This window comes from Megalobrama amblycephala, linkage group LG20 (genome assembly GCF_018812025.1).
Source record: "Megalobrama amblycephala isolate DHTTF-2021 linkage group LG20, ASM1881202v1, whole genome shotgun sequence".
Taxonomy (NCBI): domain Eukaryota; kingdom Metazoa; phylum Chordata; class Actinopteri; order Cypriniformes; family Xenocyprididae; genus Megalobrama; species Megalobrama amblycephala.
The window spans coordinates 9,333,747-9,346,757 of record NC_063063.1 but is presented as its reverse complement, the minus strand read 5'-3'; the positions used below and the strand labels follow the sequence as shown (position 1 = coordinate 9,346,757).

The 13,011-nt window shown below is 35.0% G+C and overlaps 1 protein-coding gene across 2 annotated transcripts in view; it reads right to left on the bottom strand.

Moving 5' to 3' along the window:
* raraa (retinoic acid receptor, alpha a) overlaps window positions 1-9,452 on the bottom strand; it is a 230,999-nt gene extending 221,547 nt beyond the window's left edge. For both annotated transcript variants that reach the window (XM_048171116.1, XM_048171117.1), the window contains exon 1: window positions 9,207-9,452. The gene's annotated coding sequence lies outside the window, so the exon portion shown is untranslated. The remainder of the gene's footprint in view (window positions 1-9,206) is intronic.
* Window positions 9,453-13,011: the final 3,559 nt, after the last annotated feature.

The following is a 13,011-nucleotide window of genomic DNA, read 5'->3' as shown; positions in this document are numbered from 1 at the left end:
TTGGAACCAAACTCTTCAAATATTCTTGTGCTTCATACTCGTTGGTCTCGCTCACTGCGATTATAAAGCTCAGATGCGTCAGGATATTTATTAATATATCTCCAATTGTGTTCATCAGAAAGAAGAAAGTCATATACACCTAGGCTGCCTTGAGGGTGAGTAAAGCTTGGGCTAATTTTCATTTGAAAGTGAACTAATCCTTTGAATATTCAAAAGTATTTATTAAAAAAAAAAAAAAAAAAAAAAAAAGGTAAATCTATGTATTTAAAAGCAATTTACACAGCATAAGTTAAACTATTTGAAAATGAGAAATGTAGCCTTAGGCACCTAGCTGAAATAAAAGTAATTTTTAAAAATACATTTTATTTAAATTATCAACGTTTTTTTTTTTTTTTTTATGGTTATAGTTTTTGTTCACTATAATACCCCTGGTTTGGGTAGAAAAAACAACTCAGCACTTTATAGAGTGGAAGTGTTCTCCTACCTCACTGATCTAACTGTTCTCTCTCTCTTTCTCAACATCTATCTATTCTTTACCTCTCGCTAACTCTCTCTCATGAGCACAGGGTTCTTTCTTGCTCTCATGAGCACAGGGATTCCTCTCATTTGACACATAGAGATTATCTAATACCATCAAAGGAAGTAGAAAGATAAAACGATGGTGTATTAAAATAAGTGAAGTCAAGACTTAGCCATATCACTGTGTGTGTGTGTGTGTGTGTGTGTGTGTGTGGTGTGTGTGTGTTGAAGGTAAAGAACCTTGGCATTTCCAGAGTAATTCGCACAGAGCCGTCTGTGCCTTCATCCACTCCAGGCATCACAAGGATTTAACTTCCCAGTCCCTGCTCCTATTCCCGCCTTTTCTCCATCTCTCCATCTTTTCCCACACTCTCATGCTCTCTAGAGGCACTGGATGCTGCATCATGGCTTTAGGCAGTAAAATCACTATAGCATTACCAGCTTTTACCACACAAGTTTGAACATCTATCTTGCAAAAATGTGCACATCCACATCGTTTGCATGTCAAACTGAGCACACTGCGTTGTAAGGATACAATATTCCTTAGTATGCTCTCTTGTTTTGGCAAATAGGTGATCATTCTATGAGTAGGACATGCATTCCATGCATACAGAAATACATACAATACACTGCTATAAGAATACTATATGCTATAAGAAACTATAATAAGAATAGCAAGGTATTATGTTATTCTGAATAGCCATTTACTAGCTAAACATTATCTGGATCACTGTTGAATCAACAAGTTTATTTATTGTTAAATTGTATTATCATTGTGTAAACACTCCCAGGTGAAAAAAAGTACATTTTCTATAATATACTTAAAGTGGCTCTATTTTCGTGCACTAATTTTGCCACTTAATATACTAAAAATTCTTCTTTAGTACTTCTTAAGATCATCTTAAGAACATTTAAGTGTACTCAACTGTGCTATTTTTGAGACACCATGAAATCTGAACTAAAATGTGCTTTTAATATACCATCTCTGTATTTAAGAATATATTTAGCTACCACTTGTGGTACACTATGGGTTCAAATGTACTATAAGTGGTCTCTAAATACATTTTTTTTAAAATGCAGAGATAGTATATTAAAAGCACATTTTAGTGGTGTCTCAAAATAGCACAGTTGAGTACACTTAGATGTTCTTAAGATGATCTTAAGAAGTACTAAAGAAGAATTTTTAGTATATTAAGTACAAAATTAGTGCACGAAAATAGAGCACTTCAAGTATATTATAGAAATGTACTTTTTTTTCACCTGGGCAACATCGCCAAAAATGTGACAAAATTATCGCACAGCTCTTTATATAATGTTGAATATATAAGAATATCCAACTTTATCCACATAAATACAGTCTAATCACTTAGGGGGATCTATATACTAGCATATGTCAACTGCTTGATTGCTTATCGCTATTTACAACTATAAAGTCTGGAGATATTAGGACATAATAACATTAACATGATTTTCTTTAAAGCTGATTTAAAACAATGTGAATTGTGAAAAGCGTTATACAAATTTGACTTGACTATCAGAATGATCATTATTACAGTTCAAAGTGGCTTATTATTGTAGTAAGGTTTTCATATATAGGCCTATATATATATATATATATATATATATATATATATATATATATATATATATATATATATATAAGATATAAGAGTCACCGATTCGCATCGGTGCATCGGTATAAAAGTTTACGATGTGATGCATTGATGCATCGGTTCTAACATATCTGCATCGGTAAAAAACGATTTATTAGTAGATGCACAATACTTTTATTATTCTCTCTAAACTGTTTATACCAAACACGTTCTTTCATCACCACCGTGACTGCTGCTACATGAATATGACGTATCACAACACTACAGAGACCAAGACGTGTGAAGAGCCATGTTGCCAACTGCTTTCAATTGAAAGTAGCTAAAACTAGTAGCTAAATGTCACTAGATGACATCATAATGGCAAATTCATTGATCTATATAAATATGAATAGAGATCCCACATGGAAAGAACCTATATGTGGATATATGCGCATATATGAAACCTATATGCAGTGTATATGCACATATATGCTGCATATATGCACATATATGATAATATATATGCTGCATATATGCGTATATATACTGCATATATGCTGCATATATGCCGTATATATACTGCATATATGCTGCATATATGCGTATATGTACTGCATATATGCTGCATATATGCGTATATGTACTGCATATATGCTGCATATATGCGTATATATGCCACATATAGGCAAAACTGAGGTGCATATATGTGCATATACAGGAAATATAGGTCTCCTGTATTGCTTCTTCATATCCACATATAAGCCCTATACATACAAGATATGTCTTCTATATAGCTAATGGCAGCATCTGGTCATTTTGTAGCTCATATCTCATTTTTGACTGTCATACATGATGCCTAGCTCATATTTTCTATTATCAAGGCAAAAACTAAGAATTAACAAAAAAAAATTATGCAAGAACTTATGTATGTGCGAACACGTGAAATTGGTATCACATGTAATTGGCATGTTATGGAATTTAACTATGGCAATATATTAACATGATATATTAACTATGATATCTACACATTTTCCAGAAACATTTACAAGGTCAATTCTTACAGGTGAACATATAGGTGCATATATACGTGCATATATGTACCTATATAGGTATATGTATGCACATATATATGTGTGCATATATGTACATATATGTGTACATATGTGTACATATATGTGTGTGTGTATATATATATATATATATATATATATATATATATATATATATATATATGTGTACATATACGTGTACATATATGTACATATATGTGTACATATATATGTGTGCATATATGTACATATAATATAGGAAAACGGCCAATTTTATATATGTCACATATATTAAAAACCTATATCAAAACCTATATTGAAACATATATGTTTATATAGGTTTTTTCCATGTGGGATCAGTGAGCAAAATAATAATCTAGATAAGGTTTGTCCAAGAAGTTGGTAGATTTGTCCCTAAACTTTTGAAAAAAGTCTCAAAAGGGGCGGGGAAGTCACTAAATCTAGTGACAAAATTCCTAAATTGGCAACATGGTCAAGATCATAGAATATAGATTTACATGGCACTACAAAGGCCTATTTGTGAAAGGGCCATGCCTTAGAAGTCAGAAGGCATTAAGTTAGTTTATGATTTGCTGTCTGTCTGAACCAAAGAAATAAAAGCGAACTATCTGTACCCATATTTAAGGCCCTATGATTTCCGCAATGCAAAACATGGAGGGAATCACGGGAATTCACAAAATGAGAGTTTACTGTATGACGCGGAATGTCATGGAATTTGTCGAATTTTGGATGAATAAATAAAAAGTAGGGGGGTACACTTACATCAAACTGCGATATGGACTAGTGTCTGTGAATATTAAACCGCAAGAAGACAAATTGAATATGAATCCTGCATGTTCTGCTTGTCTCTGGCACAGACCTGCGAATACGTTTACTACACATCCTGAAGCACGCGTGACACTCGTGTTTTTTTTTTTTTTTTTTTTTTCAGCATCTGCCATCTTACTATGTAACGACATGAACACATAAACTTCATCTCTAGAGCAGTCAATTTGTGAGCATTTTACCATTTAATTTGAGAAAAAACTATTGTCATATAATATACTCAGAGAAACTTCAATATCACAGCAACCCATCAAAATAAAAGTTTGGTTTAACTTGTAACAGAAATATAGCCATATTAACTATTGTAGTACTATGTACTATGTAGTCTACTATTGTATTACTATTGTACGGTATAATGTATTTCTTAATGATAATGTAATACTACTACCAGTAGGCTACAATAATTATTAAGACTATAGTTTTGAAGGAATAATCACACAATTTTACAGTAACAATAAACTTTGTTTGCAAAAAAATGAAAGGGTTTATTTAAATTTAATTTGATTCAAAGTTTTATGCCTTCATTTGATTACCAGAAAAATTAAAATACACAGCACAGAATTTATGAAAAAAAAAAACATTCATGGGGCCCTATTATTGTAAACAAATTAATAAAGTTGCTTTTTATTAATTCAAATATTTAGGCTAGACATGTTTTTGATTAAACCATTAAAATGGAATCCAGAAAAATTAAAACAGAAAACAGAATTTGGTAAAAATAAATAAATAAATAAATAAAACAGCGTATTTAAAGTAGAGCCCTACATATTGAATTGCATAGCATCATATATTCTTCATTGCATCGTATCGCATTGTGTTGAATCGAATCAAAATCGGATCGCATCGTAATTGGGGTGAATCGTATCATATCGTATCGCATTGCATTGCATTGCATTGCATCGCATCGGTAGCTGCTTCATATGAATCTTGTATCGTCTCGTTGACTATGCATCGAGATGCATATCGCATTGGCCACAGTTATGGAGATGCACATCCCTAATATATATATATTAGTCTTCAGTGTCACATGATCCTTTTGAAATCATTCTAATATGCTGATGTGCTGCTCAAAAAACATTTCTTATTATTATCAATGGTGTGTTGCATTATATTTTTGAGAAAACCATGACAGATTCTTTTTCAGAATCCTTTGATGAGTAGATGGTTCAGTGGTTAAATGGTTCAGATGGTTCAGCCATTAAAACAGGTGTGTTATTATTCAAGGAGCTAGCTATGAACATGCTTATAGTTTTGTAAAAGTAAACAAAGCTCTCCACAAACATACTCAACATAATGTAAAATATTGTATCAATAAACAAGGTCAAAAAGCAAAGAAAAGCTCTTTTGAACAATGTGGCTGTGTAATATAATAGGTCCATTCTAAGAGCTATAATGAGGTATATCAGGTCCAAAATGAAGCAATTATACTCTATACTCTACAATAGTAGAAGCTCTATCACGTTACAGTCAACCATACCAGATGCATGTCTGATTTCATTTGCAAAACAATCTGGTCCATACACCACGCAAAAACAACTGAAATAAAATTTCGAAAACAGAGCAATTGAAATACTAATTAAATGTCAGTTGCCAGGAGATGTTGAGTCACTATCATGTTCTTAATGCCAGAATGCTTTTTCCATCCCATGCTGACACTGGTCTTACTCATTAGTTAGAGAAGTGGATGAAGAACAAGTGGTCTATGCTCATCAGGAGATGAAGAAAGAGCTGAATGTGCGTCATGTTGGAACGTCAAACAACAGAACACAAACAGTGAAATATTATAGCCGCTACAGAAGACAGGGACGTGTTTCCCGTTGCCTGTGTATTGTATTAAACATTGTTTGCATTAGTGTTGTATATCAACACACAATACGTAACAGCTGTTTGACATTGAAATCATGGCCAAAACAACCAGCACATACAAGAGTTATCTGAAACGAGGCAATGTTTAAAGTGTAAATATGATAGGTCTGAACTCAAACAACCTCTTGACAGCAAAGAACAGGCCAGAGTGAGAAGAGTGACCTTGATTGAATTATATACAAGGTAACAGATAGGGCTGAGACAATACATCGATTCTCAATTCGCGATAGAATGAATCTGGATTGATCCTGATATTTGCTCTCTCGAATCAATTCTTTTTAACAGCAGATGGCGCTCTAGGCTAGTTTTTAACCGCACACTCAAATGCTCATGAAAAAGACTGCTGGAGAGCGCTTGTGCATTCGGCTGAGTCATGTAAGAGGTTAAATATACTTGCACCCGGCTCAGAATGCTTTTATGACACTAGGGGTGCAAAAAAATCGAACTGTACCGTTCTCCACTTACGGTTCGGCACGCACTTGCACCGCGGTTCATTTAAAATGACGACACATCTACAGTACAAGGTTTGTTGACAATAGCTACATGTAAAACAGACAGAGTTCGGATAATCTATGTTTCAGTCGATGAATACGCATTCTGGCTTCCCAAAACGTTACAACAGCGATGATGAAAAAGCGTGGACAAAACTGTCACTCTCTGTAAACTTGGTTCACTGCGAGTGCCGTATGCTCGAATGTGAGCAGTCATTTACGGCATCATCATCCAGGTGTTGATGGCGCACAAGCGCAGGTGAGACATGAACAGCGCATGTTGCTATCTGTGTTTAAACTCATTTAAGCCTTGCTAATTTAAACATTCAATAGCAAGACGCGAAAAAGAAGCGTGTTTGATTTGTGTTTGAATGGACAAATTTCTCACAAAAATTATGCCAACATGCCCATCTTGGCAAGTATCCTAAAGGCAGGAACACACCAAGCCGACGGTCGGCCGTCTGGCAGTTTTTGTTCGTCGGCCGACTAAGTTTTCTCAGTGTGTTCCATACCGTCGGCTGAAATTGGTCCTCGGTGCCGATTCAAAATGTTGAATCGGCATCGGAGCTCGTCAGTCCGTTGGGCCATCTGATCATTCTGATTGGCTGTTCAGCTACTGCCACCTGCTGGTTCGGAAAGGCATTTCATCTCACACAGGCGCAGAACGGATGTGCTACTTGGCCGTCAGCTGTCTAGCGTTAGTCTGGTGTGTCAGGGCAACTTTGGACACAGACGCTGCCGACATGAGCCAACCCCGCAGTCTGCTTTCGTCGCCACTAGTTCGTTGGCGTCGGCTTGTTGTGTTCCGGCCTTAGCAAACATAGTTATTCGGTTATTTCTTGAGTGAACATATAACAGTCGAAAAAAATCGTGCATTATGTCTTAAAGGGAAAGAAGCCTATTCCTGCTGCCTGTGTTTTTAATATTAATTAAACAACAAATGACAAAGAAATCACTCCCTGCTCTTGACTGAATAGCTTTTGTAATTAAATAATGATTAATCTTTATTTTAATTTATACAGTGAAGATAACATGCAGTGTTATTTTATATTTGATTATTTTATTCATTTTCTGTAACTGAAAACTTCTGATACCTGAAAAGCACTGTTTATTTTATTTGAATCTTTGCTCTATTGTATTGATTTGTGCTGTTGCTTGTAGTTTGATTATTTGTTCTTATTTTCTTTATTTAAATTTGATAGTAGTCCTATTTTCCCTGAACATAGCACATACTGAACCGTACCGAAACCATGAGCCTAAAACCTTGATACAAACCAAACCGTGAGCAATTTGAACCGTTGCATCCCTACTAGATTAATGTAAACAGCCCACACACACCCTTGTTATTCACTTCAACCTTTTCTAAATTTTTTAATGATTATTTTAGGTTTACATGGTGTGTGTAAAGGAACTGAAAGCAAGCAGACTAACGCTGTCCATCACAGTCTACGCTGTAAAAAAGAATTGTTGGTTTAATTTAAAAAAGTAAATTACCTGGCCTTAAAATTTTGAGTTCATAGAAATTATACTATTAAGGCGATTGGTTTAATCAACAGAATCCACATGAATTTAAGTTGATTTGACAAAAGAAAAAATGTTGTGATAACAAATCATGAAAATATTTTTTACAGTTTATCATGTCCATCTATATTCATACAAAGACAAATTCCTATCTTCAGCTTGCCAGACTTGCTGAGATTGTCTCATCATTTGATACATTATGGTTATGAGATAGGCCTATCTAAGACGTTACTTTTTCAGCAGCCTTTTGTACTGGACATATTTTGATATATCATAATTCATGATCGCATGGTAACAGCAACTTCTCTGACTGGCAGATCTACTGGATTATGGAATTATAGATCTTCACTAAGAATTTGCCAATTACACAATTGCCATCAAGGACGTAAACAAATTTTTGGGAGGACCAAATTTAAATATTTAAGAATCAATCAAGGAAAAACTCACTCTCTCATGGCAATTAGTGACTTTTTTTCTTTTTTTTTTTTTTTTTTTCTTCAAATTAGTGGCTAATTTGTATGAATTGTACAATCTATTTTTTTAATCACAAAAATTGCATGTTTCCTTATGAATGTATGTAACTAACCAAGCTAATAATTATTTAATTAATTAAAAATGACAGAAATATCCTGTATTTATTTAATTTACTAGCTACTAAGTACCATGTATTTTTAGTTGACTATGTAGGCTTTATATTACATGGAAATCAGTAGGACAATCATTCAGTTCCATGACAAACTTTGTTTAGTAGGCTAACCCATCAGATTAAAAATCTGAAAGGAAATAAGAAATGGAAAATAGCATGGGTAAATATAGCCTAAGTTTTGATAAACTGAGCATATTAAACATCTTAAAAATATCGCAAATTTTTCTAAACATCTAAACATTCGCGAATACAGCCTGTCTGTCAAAAGCGTATTTCGGACGTAGACTATTTCAGCGCAACAGTGAAATGATGAGAGACCTTTGGATGTAGTCCACGCTTGTTCACTTCACAACTAAGACAATACAACAAATAAACATTTTAAAGTAGCCTAATAAAATAATCTCAAAGTTATGATACACAATGATTGTGAAAATCTACAGAGCTGCCTACCTAGACCACAATTATTAGCGGCAAACAATGCCCAAAAATGATGTCTAGGTGTAGTTCAATAGACTTTGAGACGCTGCATGGCCATGTTATTCATCTGTTCGTACAAAACTTATTTCGCAGTGTCATGGTTTCTATTTGGTCCCTAAAGAAAACATCTCTAGCATGTGTTATCCTCAGCAGTTGTTTAGTAAAAGTGAGAGAATAAATGAAGACCTTGAATAAATACCTGAACCTGTTGACTCCGCCCCCGCTGCCGCTGACCGCCTCAACTCCTGCCGCGCAGTTTGCTGCGAGGACGATGCTGCAGTAAACTTCCCCGTCCGCTCAACAATAGAGCAATAAACGTGTCATTGAGAGCCTTCAGATGTGTTTTAGTAAGAGTTGAGACAGAACCCCGTATGTAGCAGCAGCCATTTGAGAGTCATGTGTGCTGTGTGTTTGTGTGTGTGTGTCTGTGAAACCCAACACGAGTGAATGAACCCGCCCCGTTTCCTCAAAGTCCCGTTAACTCTCTCATCTCCATCTTCTCATCTCTATCACTGGCTGCCTGTACTTCTGATATAACAACATATCAAAACTATCAATGTTAACATACATTAGTAGTTTTCTGATCACCATATACTAGGCTACTGTTAGACATTTCTATTCGTTTATTTTAATCACTTTTTTGCCATTTAAAAACCATGTTTTTTTTTATTTTATTTTAATTAATTTTAATAATGTATTTAAAACAAAAGCATTCATTTATTTATTTTTCTACAGATCCCCTGGCATTCTCATTCTCATTGTATTTTCATGAAAAGCCTGGAGATACTTTAGCTATAGCATGGCTTCTTCAATGTTTTTTGCATTACATTTATTTAATGTCAAGTCGTCTGCGCCATCCGCTTTTCCGGTCATGAGTTGAGGTAACGCAGCTCTGTTTTTATTCATTTGAGAGTGTTGTAAATGATTTTAACGTTTCTCTGTGCGTTCGCTTGGTGGCTGTTATGTACTGTGCCTATATAACATATAGCCTTAAAACTGGCCAGTGTTTTTTGGAATTTTACTGTGAAATTCTTACATATTGCACCTTTAAGTATTTAGATACAACTATTTGAAAATCTTTGAGGGTACAAAAAAAAAAATCAAAATACTGAGAAAAGTCTTTAAAGGTGCCCTATAATTAAAAATTGAATTTATCTTGGCATAGTTAAATAACAAGAGTTCAGTACATGGAAATCTCAGTGATTCAAACTCATTGTTTCCTCCTTCTTATTAAATTCATTTGTTTAAAAGCCTCCGACGAACAGGCGAATCTCAACATAACACCAACTGTTAGTAACAGTCGGGTGTACGCCCCCAATATTTGCATTGCCAGCTCATGTTCAAGCATAGCAGGGTAGGACGCTGGATGAGCACAGCTGAATCATCAGACTAGGTAAGCAAGCAAGGACAACAGCGAAAAATGGCAGTGGGATAATAACTGCATATCCATGATTACATGATATTTTTAGTAATATTTTAAATTGTCTTTTAAATGTTTCGTTAGCTGTTGCTAATGTACTGTTAAATGTGGTTAAAGTTACCATGTTTCTTACTGTATTCACGGAGACAAGACTATAACTATGTTATTTTCATTTTTAAACACTTGCATTCGTATAATTCATAAACACAACTTCATTCTTTATAAATCTCTCCAACAGTGTGTAATGTTAGCTTTAGCCACGGAGCACCATCAAACTCTTCAGAATCAAATGTAAACATCCAAATAAATACCATACTTCGCAATTAGACATGTCATGACGAACACTTTGTAAAGAACAATTTTGAGGGTTATATTAGCTGTGTGAACTTTGTTTATGCTGTTAAAGGCAAGCGCGAGCTCTGTGGGCGGGGAGCGTGAGCATTTAAAGGGGCCGCAGCCTAAATCGGCTCATATTTAATGATGCCCCAAAATAGGCAGTTAAAAAAATTAATTAAAAAAAATCTATGGGATATTTTGAGCTGAAACTTCACAGACACATTCAGGGGACACCTTAGACTTATGTTACATATTTTAAAAAGACGCTCTACGGCACCTTTAAAGTTGTCCAAATGAAGTCCATAGCAATGCATATCCATTCACAAAAATAAATCTTCATGGAACATGATCTTTACTTAATATCCTAATAATTTTTTGGCATAAAAGAAAAATCGACAATTTTGACCCATACAATGTATTGTTGGCTATTGCTACAAATATACCTGTGCGACTTATGACTGGTTTTGTGGTCCAGAGTCACATATAAATTCAAGAAACCAGTTTGAAATTATTTGAGCTTTATTGTTATTCTACTGGAAGTATCCATCAGGAAATGAGTACACTGTTGTCATAAGGGGTGGACATGGTCAGCAACAATACTTAGGTAGGCTGTGGTGTTTAAATGATGCTCAGTTGGTACCAAGAGGGCCAAAGTGTGTCAAGAAAATATCCCCACACAATTACACCACCAGCAGCAGTCTGAACCATTGATACAAGGCAGGATGGATCCATACTTTCATGTTGTTTATGCCAAATTCTGACCCTACTATCTGAATGTTGCAGCAGAAATCGAAACTCATCAGACCAGGCAACAATTTCCCAATCTTCGATTGTCCAATTTTGGTGAGCCCGCATAAATTGAAGTCCCATTTTCCTGTTCTTAGCTGACAGGAGTGGAGCTCGGTGTGGTCTTCAGCTGCTCGTCTGCTTCAACGTTCAACGCGTTGTGTGTTCAGAGACTCTCTTCTGCAGACCTTGGTTGTAACAAGTGGTTATTTGAGTTACTGTTGCCTTTCTATCAGCTTGAACCAGTCTGGAACCAATAAGGCATTTTCGCCCACAGAACTTGATATTTTCTCTTTTTGGGACTGTGGAAGTGCATGAAGTGAATGATGTTACCAATGATGTGTCTATTCCCTGTAAGTGGCGGAGCAGAGAGATGGGACAAAAGCAGCCCGCAGACCTGGGAATGGGAGAGAGACTCTTGAGTACACAATTTATGTCATGTCAAGGAGCCTTTGTTATTGTGAATACCCAAGAATGCTACTTTGGTTTATTTTCTGTTTGAGAGAGATGCTAAAAGACACTGGAAACTCACTTACTTGACTTCTTTGCTGTTTTATTTTTGAACCTTGTTACATGGACCATTCTCTGTAAACACTAGAGATTGTTGTGCATGAAAATCCCAGTATCCCCAGCAGTTTCTGAAAAACTCAGATCATCTTGACCATGTCTTCATGCATGTCTTCATAGTCGTGTTAACAAGCAGTTGAACAGGTGTACCTAATAAAGTGTCTGGTGGGTACGTGTATATGTAAAAATAAATAAATAAATAAATAAATAAATCCTCTTTTAGGACTTTTAACCCTCTTATTTAACCCTTGCCCACAACCACCAGTATATATTTGTGTATGAAACACTGGTTATGATAAAAAACAAACAAACAAACAAACAAAAAAAAAATAAAATCATGCCTGCCTTGTCCTTTTCTCTTTTCTTTTTTTTTTTTTTTTCTTTTTTGTGATAAAAATCCACTTTCACTTGGAAATACATCAGATTATCTTAAAAAGGGTTTAAACAGTGTTCCATGTTGCCATATATTTACATTAAAGATATATAAATCACTGGTGTGGAATAGCCTGACATCACTGAATACAAGAATACCTGGGTTGTTCTGACAATATTTTTGGTTTAAAATGTTAAATTAGTTTAAAGAGACTTCCTAATTCATCAAACAGGCTTTCATGGTAGAAAACACTGGTGTGCATATAAAGTGCTTACACAGAACCAAAACTACCACTGCCCTGAAGTTACTATCACCTTGCATGGACTAATTTGCCCTGTTGCATATTTGGCATTATTGTGTAATTTTGTCTGATCACTTCGCACTGACTGTAATGGAAACTATAGACGTGAAGGAAGTCTGGGATGTTATGTTCCTGATTTAACACATTGTAAATGAGCCCCATTTCACACATTGTAAATTGTCTTCCGCACAGAAATAAGTTCTTTAAAGAGCCCCATGCTT